The following is a 16,620-nucleotide window of genomic DNA, read 5'->3' as shown; positions in this document are numbered from 1 at the left end:
AATATCGACGATTATGTTTCGCAATGGCGATACATCTTTCTTACATTACTCAATAAAGGCATTTGTTTCAAACTGCGACTTGCAAAAGAAACGCGACACTCCGGTCAGAATCTATTATTTTCACAATGCAGCAAAATTGGGATTAAATCACCATTTTCAATTTAAAAATTAAATAAAACAGTATAATTCGTAAAATAATAATTAGAGAATAATTATATAGCATATTAATAAAATCGAAACAAACCAACTTATTTACTAAAAATGAAAAAAAGCAATTTCTTGCGCTTATTGAATTTCTTGTATCGCGAAGATTATTATAAATAAAGCATAAAAATTATAGTTTCAAATTTAGTGCAATGTTTCTCTAGACATAAACCAATTAATTTTTCTGGCTCTTGTTTACACAAAAGAACTTGTTTTATATTTGAATAAAGGATTTAATTCTTCATCAATATAGTAAGAATGTCGCATCGATTCCAAGTTTAACGTCTTCTCACGGCAAAAGAAAGAAAAATTTACAAGAGGCAAGCGGGCTTCACCGCGGGAAATTTCATATAACTTTGAGCCGACGGATATTCACGTTGCCTGAAAAATGTTTGGCACACCTGCGGCGTTACGTGATTCCCCGTGGCGACACGACTCCGATTTCGTGAGCATAAGGAGGCCGTGAGCGAATGCACGCGTGAACGCGGAGTAGTTCCCTCTTACGGAACACTTGCATGGACAAAATCGTCATTAGCGCGACCGACAGCGATTCATTCCCGCGACAGAGTCTCATAAAGTCGATGAGGAATCGGCGGTATCCCCTCGTGATGAGGTCGTTGAGCGCGGTGACGCGGCAAATTCTTTTCCCCTTTAATGCGACTTTAAATTCCGTTAAATTTATCAACACTACATCCTCAACGATCTTTCACAACGTAAGTGAGTTGTTAGAATCTCGTGCGAGTTCAAAGAACCGCGATAAGATCTTTGGAAACATCTTACAAGCGTTGGCAATTGAAAGATGCAATTAATTAATACAAGGTCGCACAGTAATGCGCGTAATTGTCATGGTAAAATTTATAATGGCTACAAGAGATACATTAGCTAATCTCTTGTAGCCATCAAAACGCTTTCATTAATCTCGCCGATACGTTTCCAATATATGATATATTTCGATGTACGTTTCCATTGTATGATATACTGCGACGTTTGATTGTATATATCTACACGTATACAATATATTTATCCCTGTTATTTCAAAATTAAAAAATTAAAACAAAATCAGAGAACATGTCTATCGCAAAATTATTGAATAATGTTAATATAATATGCTATTATATAAAACATATATTAAATCAATGCTATATTAATAATTAATAAAGTTTAATATAAACTTCATCTACGTTTTCGTCCAGAGGGTTTACACCGGAATGAAAAAAATGACAAAAATAAAATTATCCACGAGCACTGCTGTAATTAGAGTTAAAATATTAATTCGATAGGATTTTTGCAAAGTCACGCATATCGTTTAGCATGCTCTTTCAACGGACTCGTTAACGATAAATATCATATAAAGGCACTTCACGCGCGGATAACAATCGTGGCGATTATAGTTTCATTATTTATGTCTGCTAGATAGACTGCAAACGGAAGGATGCCGTATCGACGCTACGTGACGGTGAATGCTGCATTTTTAACTGATCGCGCGACTATCCTCCGTATCCTTCCGTTGTACGCGACGGAAGCTTGGACGAGGGTGTGAATAAAATGTAGGCCGTATAAATAATCAAAATCGCCGTCGAGGTCGCGTTCTCGCTTCTTGTAAATTTACCATGTAGATTGTTACTTTTACATACCGAACGCGTGATCGATCGCAGATTTGTGCAAGCTGAGACATTCCAGTCTACTATTACGCCCCGAAATCAGTTATTAAACGTCAAGTTCGTCTTGTACCGAGATATTTTATCTGATACAATTTTTCATAAATCCATTACCTCGATATAAAGTAAAAAAATTAATACTTTAACACTCACCGGCACCGATGCGCAGCAGTGGAGTTATGTACTACGTTGATCTGTAAAATACAAACATATTCAAATTATTACAGCGTCCAGATAATCTGTATTTCGGAAAAATTATTATCGCGCGCGTTTAACTTTTTCATTTTTTCAGTAGATATTAATGCAAATAATTATCATTTTTAAAAAAGCTTTAATTATTACTTATATAACCCAAATAAACGATACAAACGAAACCAAACGGTATGTAATGAACATAATACTGCGAATAATAAACAATTTATGAGAAATAAATTACCTTACAGTTGCTCCACCGTTGCCTGATGCCTCTCAGGCCTCCTCCTCCTCTCAGGTTTCTTCGTTGCACTTATATTCACTCGCGAAAGCTAATTACGATCGCGTGAGACGGCACTCGCGAAAATACAACTAATTACGATCGCGTAAGACGGCACTCCCGGTATAACTATGTAGTTACTATTAACCGTGTATCACATACGCGTTTCTTTACTTAGTTCGAATCCTTTAGTCCAGCGACACGGATATCTTCATAATTGATCAGCAAAGAGATCACTGCGAAAAAAAGATAAAACGCAACATAAGATAAATTCGAATCCAAGTATTAACAGAGCTATTATCACTTTAAACATTACAACAAAACAATTATTTACAATTCTTCTGTCTATCGCGCTTCGAGTTTAATATTAAACGAACAAAGCGCGGATAAACGGTGTCGATGTGATATGCACCGTGCGAGGGTTAATTGACCACGCGAATTGTTAACATCTAAGGAAATGATCGCGCTTGATACTAGTCACGATCGCTATTCGAGAGATAATAACGCGGAGGTACACGGGAGCAGCTTGTGTTACTGCCGACCTGCCGCCCCGAGTCACTTGTGCGAATGATAGAGCGCTCCGCCTTGTGTACACGTGATAGCGCGGCGCGGTGACCTTGTGTGCACAAAAACGCTTTACGGCACAGGCAACGAACCCTGTTTCAAATTTATCACCACGACGCGACGTATTTAATATGAAATCAATGTGCGCTCAATTATTAATTAACGGTTGCTGCGTTAGGATTCTTTGTCACATTCGATTCAGCGATTTGTACGTTCCATACTCTCAATTTGAATATAACAGATTAATTATGTTCGGGTCGGCAAAAAGTTAGAGAATGGTCGTTAAATTACTATCGCGCTAAATATTACAATTTAGATTTGTACTCATATTCTTTTATTATTTCAATTTTTATTTGATAGAAATGAATCACGTGATTAACTATCTCGATAAACAGTTCTCTCAATCTACGAAGCACACGAGTTAATTGCTAATCGTGAAGTATAATGAGAAACGATAGTAAGTTAGAACTTCTTAAAACACGCAGAAATTTACGGTGACAATAAATTATTGTTTCCATTTTTTGGTCACACATAAAGGTGAATTTTATTTTCCAAAAATAATCATTTATAATCATTTATTTTTGAAACAGTAATTAATTAATAATTCAAATTTTCATTTAACAAAAGTACTAAATAATTTATGCATGTAATAATTAAAATTTGTTAGTAACAATTAGCTCGTTAGACATTAATTGTGCAACTTCAATCGCTAACAATTTGGAAACTGTTGTAATCTCGTAATCATTTTTATAGTTTAATTTCAGTTCTAATTAATCTCTTGAATGTGCGAATTATTGCGTGACAATTATGAGTGATTCTGTGACAGAAATTGTTACACATAATTATTAACGAATTTATTAATAAATAAAGACCGAATGTATACCGAACATGATAGAGCTGACGTAGCGAAGCTTTGACTCCGAGATTAAATTTAAATTCGCCAGTGCGACGCATTGCAATCTGTATTTTCGACGAAACTGGGCGATAAACCGAACTGCAATTTCATGCATACGTCATCAGGAATGGTAGGAATCGTCGACGGTAAGCGTCACGTGCGACGTATGTCGATCGTCGCCGAAATACACGGAAATTCTCCCATTGCTCCTAGACGCCTACGAATGGCTCGTGAATTCCAACAGAGAAACCGACGCCGGCATTTGGGAATTATATATCGATCGCTGATCGATCGACGATACCAATAAAGACGATCGCGCCAAACAGCTTGTTCTACGATAGCAATCCAACGAAATTTAGCATTCCGATGTATAGTACAATTAGAGTAGACGGGGGCGTCTAATAGGATAGGAATTCTATGCCATGACGTAATATGCTTTTCGTTTAAACAAACAAAAATTTTTAATATATACAATATTTTATCTGCGTTTATATTTTAGCAGAATTTACGTATAAATCTATAACGTAAAACTTTTAATTTCGTGACTCTCGCGAAAAAAAAATTATTAGTTTTTTCTTTCGATATTTATTACTTTTATCTTTAATAGAAATTTATGTTTTTCTATTATCGCATTGTATAAAAATTAAAACAGTCACCGTTTTGTTTCAAGCATAAAATTATTAATTTCCGTTTATCAATTGTAAATTAATTTAGTGTAACATCCCCGCGATACCGAAAGTTCTGCGTTAAACACGAGATTGCACGCTTCATTGTCCACTTGCTTTCTCAGATGACGATCACACCTGACCGAGCGGAACAATTTTACAGCGAGTCACGGCCCCGCTGAAAAACTCTGGGTGGGACTTGATTGTGGCGCGAGAATCGATCGCGTGAAAAGACGAGGGGAAAATGAAAAATGATGGTTTCGACGGCCGAATTTTGTCTTCTTACGCGCGCTCGGATTTTCGGCTTTAAAAGCCGTTAAACACATCGATCGGGGAAAAAGGAAGTCGCATCAATGATTCAATATTTACGCACAATGCCGATGAAATTGGTTTTAAGGGCCCCACCCGCGTCAATAGGTCCGTTGTGGAGAGGCCCCGAACGTTTCCTCGCGCATATTTCTCGAGCCGACACCCTCGCGCATGAAAACCATTTGGGAACCGCGTCACGGAACACATTGAACATGAATCTTGTAACAGCATCAAATTTCGCGCTCTCTCTCTCTCTCTTTCTTTCTCGGCCTCAACTAATAGTGTGCAACGGACCAATTTTCGTGACAATATGACGCAATGTTCGTCGATTAATCGATCCAGCAAGACCCTTCGTGGGTGTTCTGATTTATACACGCAAGAAATATAAAGTAAACCCTACTAATAACTAATATTATGTGTGAGACGAGAATTAGGATTGTTTCTTTTTCCTAGGCACGATGTTCGTATGAATACGTTAAGTATGTATAAGAGGGCTCGTTAGAATTTAATTATCGTGTACGCATAGAAGATGCCGGCACGTTATAAATTACTATTGACCCCTGCTAAGATTTTAACGATGTCATTAGAAATTGGATTTATCCTTTACAACAGGTCTGAGAAATATGACCCTGTTGTGAAAATGTTGGTTTAATTACATAATTCATTTACATAATTTAATTACATAATTCAATGTACCGCGTGAAATAAAATATTTAAAGCAACTATTTTTAATTATTAATTAAGATTTATTCTTTAAGATCAATTAATCGGTCATTAATAAGAAAATATTATCGCAAAAATTGTGCAACTTTGCTTAAAAAAATATATATGAAAGCTACGTATATTAAGTATTTGTTATTATTTCTTTCATATTGTTTTATCACAGTACGTTTTATAATAGTATCACTGACAATTTGTCTTTTGCACGTATTAGTTTTCTATGCACGCGTCAGTCTCGTGGAAGATTTATTGAACTTATTATATTGTATATAAAATTCTGTTACTAAAAGAAATAGATTTCATAACCAAAATGAAAAGTAGCGTGAAATATATCGAAAAAATTTGTGAAGTCAAGACGTGAACATTTGTAATAGTTACGATACTTTCAATAACGTAATTGGCGAATGCCAATAAAACGGGTATACCTTTCACGCTGCTTTTTATTTCGGTTATAAGACAAATCCATTTTTCTTAGCAAGAGAATTTATAGCACGACCACGTACATTTGATATGTGCGTCATCTTCTCAATATATTTATATATCGATTGCTTTATATATCCGCTTATACAAATAAATAGTGCAATTAGTACGATTTAATAACAATAAAATTAAAACCTGTAATTTAATAAACTTTAATTAATTTGAGTAATTAAATAATTGTATTTATACGTTTAATTATATGTTAATTAACTCGAGTAATTATAAACTCTAGATTTCGCAATTATAATTCACCGTCCTCCTCGGAGCGACGCTCTAGCGCATTTTTATCATATTGATATTACTAATTACGATAAAATGCTCCTCGGCGGCGCGCATCGCGAGTGCGCGCGCATGTTAAAGCGCCACAATGTTTTAATAATACTTAACGGCGACACATAAATTATTTAAATCATGGCAATGCGTCATAACGTCAAGCGTATACCTTTCCGTATGTCGAGATATTCCGTGTCAACGTGAAACGCTATTGCGCTCCGCAGGCGGGCATTTTTATGCGTTTAGCGACTAAATTTTATCGACGGTCTCACACGGGCATGTCCCGTTCGGCTCGAGGAGGCTCGTAAAGCAACATTCGACAGCCCCCCGTTGTCCATCGCGCGCTCAAAGATGGCATCCGGCGTCGTAAAGCGAGATACGACCGGGCGGCGACGTGACCCCCCGCGAAAGATATGCAACTTTCGCCACGCACGCACGCACGCACGCACGCGTGTATTATATGCCGCGGTTATCGCGCTCGGTCTCGCCTATTCTCATTCCTTTTCCCTCGTCGCTATTTTATTTTTCCTCTCTTCTTCGAGGCGCAAATGGATTTTATGTCGCGGGTTCGTTGAACCGTCACCTCGCCGTCGCCGGACGCGATATACTTGATTGTTAAAATAGTAGAAAATACCCTGCGACCATGCAACGTAATGAAGACCGCGGCCGCTATACGTACTCGCTTTCTGTCCCTCTCTCTCTCTCTCTCTCCCCCTCTTTTTTCTCCGTGGGAGTGTTACGTGACACGTGGCGAACGTCCGCGATATTCGCACGCGAGATACGAAACGGAGACTCGCGACACGGACGAGATCGGGAGATACGCGGAGATAATCGCGCCTCGAAGCGAGACTGTCCGGTTGCGCCAACGACTTCGATTGACTCTTCAAGCACTCGCTGCTTTATTCCTTGCTCCGATATTGTGTACATGTGGATTCAGCACCATAAACTTTCTCTCGTTTAACATAATCGTTGTGATCTACAAGTCTTAAATCTAAAGCGACGATAATTTTTACTCAATTAATGCATTTTCACGTAATTTGTCTCTATTTTTCCTCAAAATTATACGTGTTTAAATTAACATTTTTTTAATTGCGCCGTTTTAATTAATTTTGTCCCTTGTTTACCTCGGAACTTATGCGTTCTTATTTTTATTTGTTAAAAATAAATTATAGTTAGAGTAATTTAATTTGATTACCTGCTCTCTAAGAGTCAATCAGTGAATTATCACTAAAAATAGTAAATATTCACTGATTTATAGTTATAAGTATAGCACTGAATTATTCATAACTTCTCACTGTTTTTAGTGATAATGCACTGATTGACTTTTAGACTGTCGATCAATTTAAAGAAATTATCTTCGCCTTTTATAGTCTCACAGTTAAATTAGTTCGATAAGTCCTCAACCATTAGAAGCTTTTTATTTAAAAACTAACGTACAAAAATATAATAATGGAAACTAAAAAAAAGTACTGAAATAATTCCTGGAACATTGCTACATGAGTAATTTCTAATGATTCAATTAACTGAGCTTCTAGTAATTACTTCAGTGCTTTTTTGGTTTCCAGTATTACATTTCTGCAAGGGGGCATTTCGTTATATTTATGATTAACGTAACAAATTTACCTAAATTTTCCGTAAACGATATTACGTCGCACAGAAAAAAGAGAACGTTTTCTTCAACGTGTTTCAGTGACAAAAGATCAGCGTCTCTAGATTTAACTTTCTCGATCTTCTATTATTGAAAAAAGAACTTGTCGCTTTCGATCGTTTCGCAAGTAGAATTTTCAACGCAAGTTTGTCAATTTTTTTATGTGAGAGGAAAAATATGCAATAATGTGTCTAATTCACAGGAAACTAACCTTTTTCGAGGGGTTTCACTTATTAATTCTGCGTCGGCAAGATTTCCACATTGGCCGTACAAGCACTTGCTGCTGCACCATCGACACAGTCGCCAAGTAACTCTAAAACAATATCGAATATTAATCAATCTCTCTCTCTCTCTCTCTCTCTCTGAGAGATGATTGTCATGAGAGAGAGACAAATAAATGATGATTCTGATTCTCTCTATGTCGCGGAATGAGTTCAAAGCACGTAAAAATGATACACTCATTACCTGCGTCGCCGTTATTCCTCGCGCCAATCGGTTCGTCATCGCCAGCCTCAGTTTCTTTCTCCGATTCGTCTCCATTCAGCGAGCACTGTTTCAATCATGGATACAAGGCGATTAGAAAATTAAGCCTCTTTCTCTCTCTGTCGCGGAATGAGATTGAAGCACGTAAAAATGATACACTCATTACCTGCGTCGCCATGATCCCTCGCGCCAATCGGTTCGTCATCGCCAGTTTCCTTCCCCGATTCGTCTCTATTCAGCGAGCACTGTTTCAATCATCGATACAGGGCGATTAGAAAATTAACACTCTCTCTCTTTCTTGCTTCTATTAACGCGTCCGGGATCTCTCAGCGTTGGCGGTTGACTTTTCTTGCGCGCTCTGATGCGACGCCTCGTTCGGCGTTGAACAAAAGACGCGAGGGTACGCGAAGGCAACTTCACGCCGCACGCGCGAACGAACGGATGCCATGACGGTTCTATTGCGCATTTCGTCGGCCGCGTACGAGATTCGAGCCAATTGATATCGCGCACGTCTCGACGGATGAAAGATACGCGGATGTGGATTTGATCCGGCACTCCCGACGATATTCCTCGGCCGGTTTTTAGCGCGGACGCGTTGCGAAACGGCGTGCGCAAGCAATGCCCGACGCCGTTCGCGCAACCGCCGCGACTTCTCGTAATCGTCGCGCCGTGTCTCTCAATTAGTACGACGTAAAAATGGATACGCTAGTTACCGGCGTCGTTGCTGTTCCTCGCAGCAAGTGGCTCGTCGTCGCCGCCGGACTCCCGTTTGCTTCTCGATTCGTCGTTTCGGGTAGACGCGAGCTTTCACAGCTCCACTTGCAATACGACGCACACACGGAACGCGGTTTCCCGCGCAGCTACCGCACGTGCGTTCCGCAAGACACCATTTAATTACGGGCAAGCGCTCGCTCGTGAACACAAACGATTTTCATTCGTCGATTCGCTGCCCGAGCCCGAAAACGACGCGTTCGTCATCCCCGAGGATTACATGCGCGCGAAACTCTCGGCGAAAAAACGCGACCCCGGCATTCGTGATGTTTCTCCAACTCGGAGGTAACCGACGATGATCGAATCGTCTCGAAGCAGCCCGACGCGATAGCCATCGGCATTGGGTAAAACCATAGACATAGTAAATGTAGACTGAGCGTCCCATTGAATAAGCTGAAGCTTGTGAAGAGAGAGAGAGAGAGAGAGAGAGAGAGAGAGAGAGAGAGAGAGAGAGAGAGAGAGAGAAGATTTAAGAAGACTTTCTTTCTCTGTCTCACCATCGTGACAAAGGAGGCACGATTCTTTTCTTTTACGAAAACGTAAGACAGAGAAAGTCTTCTTAAATCTTCTCCCTCTCTCCCTCTCTCTTCACAAGCTTCAGCTTATTCAATGGGACGCTCGATCTATACTTACTATGTCCTATGGGTAAAACGGACACAAGCGTTAATCAAGTAGGACGACGCGGGGAAGCCCGAAAGAGTCCTGTATCCAGGAGCGAACGACGAGAAAGCGGAGAAGAAGATAATATCTACGCAACGAGCGAGCCGCGCGAGCCTCGCGACACGACTAACTGAACTCTTGTTTCGGGCCGCGCGATTGACGTAAACACGCCCGGAGTTTCTTGGAATTCGCCTTCCTTGTCCCTCCCGGTACAGCGCGGTAGCGTCGAGCGGGGTGAGGTCGCGCGATTGAAGTAAACAACTCGCTACTCGAAATATGTCTTTTTTTCCCTCCCCCGGCACAGCGCGGTAACGGTCGAATGAATCGTGCTACGCAGAACGTTGTCGGCCGTGGGACCGTGAACGTGTCGTTGCTAACGCTCGAGATTGTTCCTCGTTATCGCGACGAGCGGTGTGAAATCTGTATTCCGAGCTTATTCGTATTTAAATCGACGAAGCGGCCGGCGTCCATGGCGTCGCGCCGGCCCGCGTAAAGGCCTGTCTTCACGATCCAAGAACTGCGCCCAAGTTACATTAGTTCCGAAAAGGGCGCAGCCAACCAACTCGCAGCTTTTATGGAATAGCTGCAGGTCGATTGGCTACACAATTCTCGGAACTAGAAGTTGGACCAAGTTGTAGCATCGTGGACACAGGCCTTTAGGAGCTTACGCATACGTTTCTCTTGCGAATGATTCAAGAATCCAGCTCGCGATCGACTGAATTCCCATTCGCGATCCATTAAATGTGACACGGTCGTAATGGATACGTTTAAATCAGACGGAGACGCGTAATACATTTGTACTTCCTTGAATAAATGACGATTTTAATATTTATACATTCTCTCTGAGTGATGTAAAGCCGAGATTCTAGAGTCGAATATTTCTTGGTGGGAACGCAGCAGGAATTTTTGGCAAGTAAGAACCGAATATTATTTTATTTTGTCGCGCGACAAATTTTTCAAGCGCATTGACTGGTCGTGGGATGAAAAAGTTTCTATTTTACAATCGATCAGTGAGTTTAAAATATTTGTCGTACCTACGGCAAGCGTGATTGGCCGCAGGATACAAAATTTCTAGATACTCGGGAATTTCACTATCCCGCTGTCAACATAATTGAAAAATTTGTGGCACGATAAATTTTTTAAGCCGTTGATTGGTTGCGGGCTAGAACATTTCTCGCTATTCGAGAACGTACTGGAAAAAGTACAACAAATGTAATATTAACTTAAGACGGATGTCTCTTGTCTAACCAAGTGTCGAAAGTATTTTGGTTTATCGCAGATCAGACATCTCCGCGGTTACGAAAATATTCATGATTTCCATTGTAAGATCGTGGAAGACACTTGTGGTTTCTTAAACAGTTGTCCAGCTACGACTTTCTCTAATCTACGCGCGTGATTTGTGCCCCTCTGAATCGTTTTGGCTTCTGTGCAATATTTGCGTCTCTAGATATAAATATTCAATCGCATCGCCAAAATCGCGACAGTTTCAGCTTGGCGCACTCGGTGTGGAACATATAAATATTAAAATTGTGATTTATTCAAGGCAGTAAAAAATGTATCGTACACCGCCCGATTTAAAGGTGTTCATCCCAATTACATCCTCGACACTCGAGACTCTGTAATATTCTCTGTTATGTCCTCGATCGAGAAAAGTTAAAAAGTATCGAACATTGTAAAGTTAATGACGATTCGTAATTGCGAGATCAGCCTGGTTTCTATGATGTACTCGAGCCGTGGTTCGCGCGACGATCGTAAGTGCGACATCTACATGTGATTTATTTCACGTCGGTCGATTGCACGTTGAATCGCGCTTCGCGTCAATTCCCTCTTCTCGTTCGATCAAAACGAGGTCGCCGTGCGCGAGAAAAGTTATCGCCGGTGCCGGGAGGTTTCGGGCGTTATTCGAGACGTGAGTACGCGATATTAATTGACTCCGATCGATGGACCATAGTGAAATGCCATGTTCGCCGGTTCGTCCGTTCGTCCGCGCACGCGGCGTGAAGTTGTCTTTGCGTACCCTCGCGTCTTCCGTTCGGCCAGAACGAAGCCACCGTGCGCGGGGAAAGTCGCGAGTAGCCGTGAGATTTCGGGCGACACGCTAATCGAGACGTACGCGATACGAAGTGACTCGAATCGTGATTGATAGACCAACGGTGACACGCCAGTTCGCCGCGTCGGCGTGAAGTTGTCTTCGCGTACCCTCGCGTCTTCCGTTCGGCCACAACGAAGTCGCCGTGCGCGCGAAAAGTCGTCGCGAGTGCCGGGGAGGTTTCGGGCGTTACTCGAGACGTGAGTACGCGATATTAATTGACTCCGATCGATGGGCCATAGTGAAATGCCATGTTCGCCGGCTCGCCCGTTCGTCCGCGCACGCGGCGTGAAGTTGTCTTTGCGTACCCTCGCGTCTCCCGAACGGCCACAACGCAGCCGCCGTGCGCGGGAAAAGTAATCGCGAGCGCCGGAAGATTTCGGGCGACACGATAATCAAGACGATATTCGATATCAAGTGATTCGAATCGTAGTCGACGGAGCAAGAGTAAAACGCCAGTGCGCCGCGCGGCGTGAAGTTGCCTTCGCGTACCCTCGCGACTCCCCCGCTCGCTTCGCGACAGTGGAGGACAAATGGCCGCGCTGCGTCGCGAGGATTCTTTACTCGCTCCAGAGTGAGTCCCGCGTGCGAGAAAGTACGCCGGAAGTGCCGCATTTAGTGTCGCGCGTCGCGAACGCATCGATTAACGGCACGGGGCGACGAATGCGAGACGCGCGCAGTCTCTCGCGGGGGGAAGTCGTTGGTTAAACGGAATTCGGCCGTGTCTGTTTCGCGCCTCGGGTTCGCCTCGGACGACGATTGACGGTCGCGGGTGAGTGAATTTCGGCACCTGGCGCGATACCTGAAGCCAACGCTCGTCTTGCACACGGTTCTAGCACCGCGCGGAAAACCCGCTGGCGAACGATTAGGTATGTCCGAGGGGGGAACCGCATTGTGGTGTACAGATTTGCGGCATTACTGGCCATTACTAGGCACTTTTTGGACATTATAAAGATTAAATAAGATAAAGTAATGCTCACATTAATGGGCATTGGTGTGGGAGATTTTGGTGAGCGGTTTCCCCCTCGGGTATGTCGCACAGCGCGCGAACTTCCATCAAGTGTGTGCGGTTAATTGTATTGTTAGTACGATAAATTGTTTGACGGGCTAATTACGGGCGCGCGCACGCGCGTCAATTTCGGAGCGTTATTCTTCTCCCCCGTTTTAATAAAGAAAAGACGGATCGATGGTTACAAGTTAATTATTCCAAATTAGAGACTGTTATTAACGATTAATATTTTTAGAAGAGATTGATTTAATCGAGATAAGAGTTGGTGGTGACGATACGTTATGCATTGGTCGGGATCGGCTGCCTGTAATTAATAGATTAATTGTCGTAAATTAGTTATCGCGGATTATAGAAAGGGGAGATCGCTGTGGCGAACCGTTCGCGGCCGTTCGAGAGATCGCGCGTGATTTAATTGATAGTACGAAATAGCGATCGCGTTATATTCTTCATTAGAATCCGAATCACTGCAGTTCGTAGCTGTTCGGGTCAATTATTATAAATCAGTTATTGTAAATTAGAAATGGGGGAAATTGCCGTTTAGCGCCCGTGTTGTAACCGTTACGTTTATAAAATTATTATTACGCGCGTGAATTAATCGAAATGTACGGCAGTAACCGGGCGGTAATCGCGATCATTTTCTAAATTAGCCGCGATCATTGCTCGCAATTACCGCATGTAGTTGTTGCGGGGGCGGGGGCGGAAACGCGAAATCATAATTAATTCCGTGAAACCACGTTTGTAGGAGTCGCTTATCTGACCTCCGAATTACGATTTTACAATCGCATCGTCGTCTCTTGATCTCGATGTCTCGAGACGTCTGAGCGCGCGCACTTTCGAAAAGTCCATTTCAGGCAGGCTAGAGTCGTACGTTGCCGAGGAATAAGTTTGATACGTTGGAAGAAAAAAGAAATTACGAAAGATGCAACCTGGAGATTATCGTAAAAGAAGTATCGTGTAAAATTACGACTGTTGTTTCGGGATTATCTATTAAAAGGGTACATTTACATACGTAATAAATTGACATATATATTTTGTGCGTAATAACAACTTTATATAAGTAAACAGCTTGCTTTTAATGTTGCAATTTTCGTAAACTTTTATCGCATGTAAACAAGTATTTACAGAACAAAGAGCAAAAAGATACAAATTTTTATAAAAGTACAATTACAGTATTTTCATTATTAATGGTGCAATTACAGTTCGTTACGTAATTTTCCATATTTTTTTAACCGTGTAATTAATCGCGTATTGCGATACGCGATTAGTGACGACGTGGTGAAACGTGCGCTCGTACTCGTGCCGTTTTTCGTGCGTTTTCGCCGTTAAATTGTGCGTCCGTCGGTTAATACGCGCGATCGTAATGAGACGTGCGGCGATCTATATTTTCGTATCCGCGAGTGAGTGTAGCGAGTGTTGCAGCAGCGGCGATTCAGCGAGGAGGATTATCTCTCCGCAGCCGGCCGGTGAGTAAATTAAAAAAAAACTCTTCTTTTATTAGAATATTTTATTGTTTATTAATGGATGACGCGTGTAACGAACGAATTGGCGAGTAATTGAAGCGCGTGAAGTTAGCCTGCTTTTTCAAAATTCGTAAAAATTAATGGTAAAGTTCTGAATGCCCCAGCAAGAGTCCTAGAGTTTTCTACACTGATAGAAAAAATATCTTAATCCAAAAAAATATTACTTTACTCAAGGAAATTATTCATTAGGTGACTCCTAATAGCTTATTAACTTAAGTTAAAAAATTAATAAACAAATTAAAACACGCATTTCTTTAATTTAAGTATTTATTATGTGTATATGAAAGAATAGATCATTTTAAATTAAAAGAAATTATTTTAATTCCACAAAAGTAATTTTCACAGCGAAGAAAATTCTTATTTAACAAAATCAATTATTTTATTTAATAAATAGTATTCTATATCTCATGAAAATTTTATTTGTAGAAAATGTAAGGATTTAAATTAATTTATTTAATATAATACGTAGATTTATATACTTGAAATTTGATATTGTTATTTAAATAGAATAAATATTTACTTGAGTAAAGAAATAATTGTAAGTAAATCTATTTACTTAGTTTAGAAAAATTTTTCGTCAGTGTATTGATTTTAGAAATAGTTAAACGAATTGACGATCTTATCTGTAACGAGGTCGTTTATCGGCCGCAGTGATATTTTCTTAACTCATCTCTTTCCCCTTTGAATTCTATTAAAGAAACTTTGGAAGTTATTTAAGAATAACACAAAGCAAATGATATTTTACCCTGTATTTAAGCTAATCTCTGGTTTTCGTGAAATAAATAACGAAATATGGTCTTTTACAGGATCATTTGCAGATGTTTCGGCCTGGCGGTGCCGTGGGTGAGTCAATTCTCGCATTTGCATGGCTTGTAAATATATATATATATATAGATAATTTATTTACCATGTACTTCGTATCGCGACTGGAATTTCGCGCGTAGCGATGGACGCCATTACGGCAGTTGCATTGAAATAGGCAGCCTCTCGATGGCAGCGACGTAATTATAATTACTGGTTTTCACTCGATTTTTTTTACGAGATTATTTATAAGTTGAAATTGTAAATTTGTTAAAAACCTACTCTATATGGAGATAGATATTGTTATTAAATTGGGCCCGTCGCGATTACGAGTTACATAAAATTTTTACGAAGTCCGCCGCAGGCTCGCATTATCAGGCTCCTATTTTCGGTACGGTCCGCGTTTCGAATAATCGAAAACCGAGCTAACGAGAAATCGATACGACGCGATACCACTTATCCCTGTGACGAAATTCGCGAGCTCCAGCCGCGGATTAACCCTTCCGACGTTTTCCGCGCGGAGACGATATTCTTGAAAGAGTGTATTGTCTCGTCTCGATTTTGCACTTGACATACATGTCATTTTATACAAGTGTTATCTGGTCTCCGCGACTCTAATAAGGTACGAAGAGAAGACGGGTGGGAGATGAAATATAAAGTTATTATTTTGAAATTCCTTGGTCAATGAATGTGTCAGCTTAATAAAACTGACGCGGTAATTAGACATCGATACGCTATAAATTTACGATGAACTGGGATGCGCGGATGTGGCGTTTGTACGCGCAGATTTTAATTCGGAGGGACGGAGAGTTGATTCGCGCTCGTGAAAAACGCGAATCGCTCGCGCGGGGCCGGGCAATAACGGTAATCCTTTGATCTTTCAATTCCGCTGGCGCCTTATCAGCGGCGAGATGAACCGAGAAAACGGGAAAGAGATGGCGGTCGGATTACTCTGGGGAGAGGAGACGGTAAGGATATTTCTCCGCGCGTCGCGGGATACGCGGCGCGTGACGTTAATTCGGCTTTCGAGCTATTATCCGCGCTACGACTGCGCGCGCGGGCGCCGAAACGCGCTCCGCGACAACGTCGTAATGTCACCCCGTGCATTTGTAATCTCAATCTCGCGATCGTAACGCCGGCTGCGGATGTTTATGGGGACTCGCGTACTTTGAGACTGAGGCATTTGTTACGAGGGTAGGAGTCATTTCCGCGGGGTGATTGGGCGTCTCCTCGAGACGAGGTGCACGAAATTACAGCCGCAATAAAATATTTATCACATTACCGATAAGACGAGTTAAAACGAGCGTGCTGCTAGTAAAGGCTAAAATGAAAATTAATGACGCTAATAATATGGAACTTAAAAATACGCACTGCTGTTTATTCTTGTATTGCGTATTTA

The 16,620-nt window shown here is 41.2% G+C and overlaps 1 long non-coding RNA gene across 3 annotated transcripts in view; it reads right to left on the bottom strand.

Annotated features, from left to right (window-relative positions):
* The window catches only part of LOC105568988, a 178,653-nt gene that overhangs the window by 126,351 nt on the left and 35,682 nt on the right, over positions 1–16,620 (bottom strand). For 2 of the 3 annotated variants that reach the window (XR_001009465.1, XR_001009464.1), the window contains exons 2-6: positions 8,538–8,616; positions 8,354–8,438; positions 8,100–8,201; positions 2,299–2,570; positions 2,016–2,056 (exon numbers count right to left, since the gene is read on the bottom strand). This is a non-coding gene — a long non-coding RNA (uncharacterized LOC105568988). Of the gene's footprint in view, positions 1–2,015; positions 2,057–2,298; positions 2,571–8,099; positions 8,202–8,353; positions 8,439–8,537; positions 8,617–16,620 lie in introns of those variants that run through there. The other variant, XR_001009466.1, reaches the window with a different exon arrangement.

This window comes from Vollenhovia emeryi, unplaced genomic scaffold (assembly GCF_000949405.1).
Source record: "Vollenhovia emeryi isolate VEMERY1.0 unplaced genomic scaffold, V.emery_V1.0 DF939126.1, whole genome shotgun sequence".
NCBI classification, from domain to species: domain Eukaryota; kingdom Metazoa; phylum Arthropoda; class Insecta; order Hymenoptera; family Formicidae; genus Vollenhovia; species Vollenhovia emeryi.
This window is presented reverse-complemented; position numbering and strand designations above follow the sequence as displayed.